Source organism: Periophthalmus magnuspinnatus, chromosome 5, assembly GCF_009829125.3.
Source record: "Periophthalmus magnuspinnatus isolate fPerMag1 chromosome 5, fPerMag1.2.pri, whole genome shotgun sequence".
NCBI lineage: Eukaryota > Metazoa > Chordata > Actinopteri > Gobiiformes > Gobiidae > Periophthalmus > Periophthalmus magnuspinnatus.
This window is the reverse complement of record NC_047130.1, coordinates 26,593,070-26,598,292: the sequence shown is the minus strand read 5'-3', so window position 1 is coordinate 26,598,292 and position 5,223 is coordinate 26,593,070.

Here is a 5,223-nt window from a genome sequence, read left to right as displayed (position 1 = left end):
GGGTCACATGGGGAACATAGAGGGAAGTGTCACATTTGTCTGTAAAAATGGTCTTTTCACTCTCTCTTTAACTATAAAGTGAAATGCATATATTTTAACCAATTTACTCAGAGATTTAGCAATTTACTGTATTTCAAAACCCATATTTACTCTGTGTGATTATGTTGATTTGTTATTTGCTCAAATGTAGCATTTGATTAACATTTTAAGATAAACTGTTGACAAAAGCATCAACCCTGCAAAACAAAAGGAAAAAGTAAGACTGTAATAACCTGATAAAACTTTAATACCTTTTATATTGTTTTGCTAATGACGATTCCTTAATTTGAATTAAATTGAATAATTGGGCCACATGAGCTTTTATGGAAGCACCAAATACTGTAAAAACAAAGAAGAAATGTAAAGAAACAGGCTGAGTGAATAGTTGAATAGTTGAATAGTTGAATAGTTGAATAGTTGAATAGTTAATAGTTGAATAGTTGACTAGTTGAATAGTTGACTAGTTAATAGTTGAGTAGTTGAATAGTTGAATCGTTGAATAGTTAATAGTTGAATAGTTGAATAGTTAATAGTTGAATAGTTGACTAGTTGAATAGTTGACTAGTTAATAGTTGAGTAGTTGAATAGTTGAATCGTTGAATAGTTGAATAGTGTTATGGAGTTAAATGCCCACCTGATGGTGCTGTCTATCAACCAAAACCCCACCAACAGACAGATAAAAACACTTTTACATTTGTGGCCAAGTTGAGAAGAGAAATATTACACTCCCACAAACATAAAACTAATTACAAACTGTACTTACATAAATGTGTTTGTACAGTAAAAACATCATGTCCATGTTTGTTCTGACGACGTGACAGAACAGAGGAGTCCTGAAGTGACCCAAACCTCCATATGGACCAGATTTATGACATCAAACGCTCTGAATGATGAAGAAAGGCTAATGTGACATAGAACAACAAACACAGATTATATATTTATTCATTTTTTTAGTTCTTATGGTCATATTGTGAGCTTAATCAGTTATTGACTAACACTGCAGCTGGAAAATATCCTTAAATATCCCCCTATGTTATAATAAGTTTACCTAAACAGCGAGGGAGCTTGAGACTGGAAGACTTCTTCTTTTGACCTTGGGGTTTACTCCTCCTGCTCAGCCCGTCCTCGCCCGTCACAGCCCGACAGTCTCCCACGAGCGCTCACCTGCCCATGCACCCGCCCCCCCGTGTGTCCGTCTAAGCTCAGTGCAGCCTGTCTCTGCTCAGACGACATGTTTTAAACTCTGCTCTCACTCCTCTGCTTTTCAGCGTTTTCACTTTAACCTCAGTGTCCCAGGGAAAACTCCTGTCTCTCATCTGATTCTGCACCTTTAATACTTTGCTGGCCATTCCCTGCCAGGGTCAAAGAGGCAGATAAAAAGTTATTATCTTCACTTATTACTTTGTCTCCTCCTTTTGAGTCTGTCCAGATCAATATGAAGTGTTGCCTTCCTCGTAGCCGCAGCGGAACACTCTTCTCAGGTGCACTGCTTTTACTTTATGGACTGTTAAGTTAACTAGAAAACTGATAAAGAAGCAAGCGCTGAGAGGAAGTTTCTCATTAGAGCCGTCCTGATTCAAGAACATAATGAAGAGTTTTTACGTCCAGGCTGAGGGAGGATTATTGTCTTAATTAGAAGCGCAGAAAGTGTCTGGTGAGTGTCTGGAAAGGCCTGGTTATTATTTCCGTTTGGCAAAGGTTGAGAGAATGAAAGACATGTTAACAAGGCAGTGTGGGAAGGCAGACAAAAGCACCGTGAAGAGGAGCGTGAGTGAAGTTGAGGCAGTAGACGAGGATACTCTTTCTGGATGGAGATGGTTTTTTTTCCAGGAGTAGACAAGTGGACCAACTTAACTTTTCCCATTCAAAGTATCTTATTATCTTTTTTTTCTAAAGACAAACATAATACTGTGAGGGAATGATGGCTTGGTGATGTAATAGCAGTAAGTGTTAGCTCTTTGATTAGCGAAGATACAGATGATACTAGTCATTTAAAGCTCAAAGTCACAATCTGAAAATGAATTTAGGATAAGCTTAACCGCGCTCACAATTAATTGTGATACTTATGCCTCGTTATGTTGGTTTGGGTGTTTACTGCTGCTGCCCAGAGTCAGGACTAAACCGGGACTAAACCAGGACTAAATCTGGATGAAACCAGGGCTAAACCAGGGACTAAACCAGGGCTAAACCAGGGACTAAACCAGGACTAAACCAGGACTAAACCAGGGCTAAACCAGGGCTAAACCAGGGCTAAACCAGGACTAAACCAGGGACTAAACCAGGACTAAACCAGGACTAAACCAGGGCTAAACCAGGGCTAAACCAGGACTAAACCAGGACTAAACCAGGACTAAACCAGGGCTAAACCAGGGCTAAACCAGGATGAAATCTGGGCTAAACCAGGATTAAATCTGGGCTAAACCAGGGCTAAACCAGGACTAAACCAGGACTAAACCAGGACTAAACCAGGACTAAACCAGGACTAAACCAGGATTAAATCAGGACTAAACCAGGACTAAACCAGGACTAAACCAGGGCTAAACCGGGAACTAAACCAGGACTAAACCAGGGCTAAACCGGGAACTAAACCGGGAACTAAACCAGGACTAAACCAGGGCTAAACCAGGACTAAACCAGGACTAAACCAGGGCTAAACCGGGAACTAAACCGGGAACTAAACCAGGACTAAACCAGGACTAAACCAGGACTAAACAGCGAGAATCAGCATTTGAGTTTTGTGCTGTTAAAACCTGGAACATTCTTCCTGAAGATGTGAGACAGACCTCGACTTTGACAATGTTTAAATCCAGACTCAAACTGTTCTGTTTATCTGCTGTGACTGAAAGGGTTTTTATTCTGCACTTTTCTCCTTTAATGTTAATCTGATGATAATTATTTGTGATTATTTATGTTTTGATTTGTTCTATTGTGATTTAATAAACCTGCCTTGTCTTACTGTAACAGGCTTGAATGAAAAATGCTCAGCCAAAACATCATAAAATGCAGCTCGGATAAATGAATGTGAAGCATCTATAGTCTTTCTGAAACTGATTCCACATAGGCCTGGTGCTCTCTGTTTGACTCCTGGCAAATCTACAGAGAGGAGGAGAGGAGGAGAGGGGAGAGGAGGACGGGGGTGTGTGGAGGTGGAGGTCGATCTCCGCCTGCAGTCCACATGTCAGCACACACAGATAACACATGGGCTGCTCTCACTTACTGTATCTGCGAAATAACATCATACTTTTGGCTTTACTATTCATGTGGGTTAGAGGGGAGGGACTTGATACGTTTTCTTCCTCCCACTGCATTTTGAGTTTTATAAGAACAGATTGTGAGATGTGTTTTAGGTGTACCTGTGTGCAAAATAAATAAATAAATATATTAATTAATAAATACATAAATAAATAACATTAAAATAAAATTAAGATCAAATAAAACAATAAATAAATAAAAAATAGATAATGTGCCCCATACCCCAGAGAGCTGCCTGACTCCTTGGAAAAAAACAAGCAACAGCTACGGTATGTCCCAGCTAGTATCAGATTAATGTGCACTTATCCTTCTTGGTTTGATTGGTTGTACTTGTTTTTTGGCCCCATTGGACAGTATAATGAGAGCTTATACTTCTGATTAAATTGGCTATAATATTATCTATCATATAAATCACGTGTCACTTCTATATTTGGCCTTAAATATAAAGTTAATTAAGGTACAGTTCCGCACTGTTCTTGAGTAATATAATTCTCCCTCCGCCTGTGGCTGTGGATCCAAATGAAGCAGTATTTCCCTTTTCAAGAACATAACTGTGATGGAGTGTCCTCTGGCTACAGCTCTGTGCGGTGTATAATTACACATCGCGATGGTTAAACATAAAGAAGGCATTCTTTCATGGCACGTCAGGGCATGGAATCGGCACGAGAAATGACAGAGATGGGAACAACATTTACAAATACTGTGAAATGCCTACAGGTATAATCCACGCTGCGCAGGGAGAAAGGAGCGTGTGCTGGTTGTATTTATCACACTGCGGGGACTAAAATCTGCATACAAACTCAATCGTGGAGATCTGCCGCCGTTATGGAGACAAACTCGGGCCCCATGAGATAAATCCTTTATTATTAAATCAATTCAAGTTTATATATGGGGTAGAATAGTTTTAAGGAAGGGTTTAAGTTTGGACGAGGGTTAAGGTCGAGATCAGCCTCCAGGAAATGAACATAAACCAGTGTAATGTCCCAAAAAAGCAAGGAAACCCAACATGAGTGTGAGCACTGGAAGATGAGGGCAATAAAAAGGCAAATATGAAACTTAATAAGGCTTTAAAAACCTCCACTGAGCTTTATCGTTACCGTGTCCTGGCAGAGCTGCTGTCGCTCACACACTGTCCAAATGCAGTTTAATGCGTTATCGCTGTGGCTTATAAAACTTTTCTCACCATGTCGGGCCTAACACATGGTCCTCAATGAACCAAACAAGAACAAAACCAGGACTGAACTGAACCCTCAACCCGAGCAGGACTAAAGAAAGAAAACACTCGCTGTGCATTTAACGAGAATCAGAAGCCACTGCCTCTAATACCTCATAATAAGTAAGAGTAAACTTTGTGTCGCATGGCCCATTTACAGTCACTTTCACTTTCACATGTTCAGGCGTGAGAATACTACAAAAGTCAGTTGTTTTGTGGTTTAACGTCAAGGCTTCCTCCAAACAGTAACATGATGATTATGAGTTTAATCCAAGCGTCAGACTGAAGTTTTTTAAAGCTCTAGTTAATGTTAATGTGAGTCAATCAACAACAGAATCTGTTGAATATCACTCTTAAACCCTTTGAATTGGTATTGTAAGACTTTTTATCACACAATTCAAGATAATTCATAAGTAAATGTGATTTGTTCAAGTCAAATAACTTTGGATTTGACTTTGGTTTTGATTGAATTTAGAACGAGACTGAAATGATGATTCTGCTCAAATAATGATGTTATTCTTACAAATGAATCATCTCACTCACTCAAAAAAGGAACTGTCACCATATTACACACACTAGAGGCGGACCTCCCCCTGCTGGGTGGACCTCCCCCTGCTGGGTGGACCTCCCCCTGCTGGGTGGACCTCATTCTGCTGGGTGCTGGGTGGACCTCGTCCTGCTGGGTGGACCTCATCCTGCTGGGTGCTGGGTGGACCTCA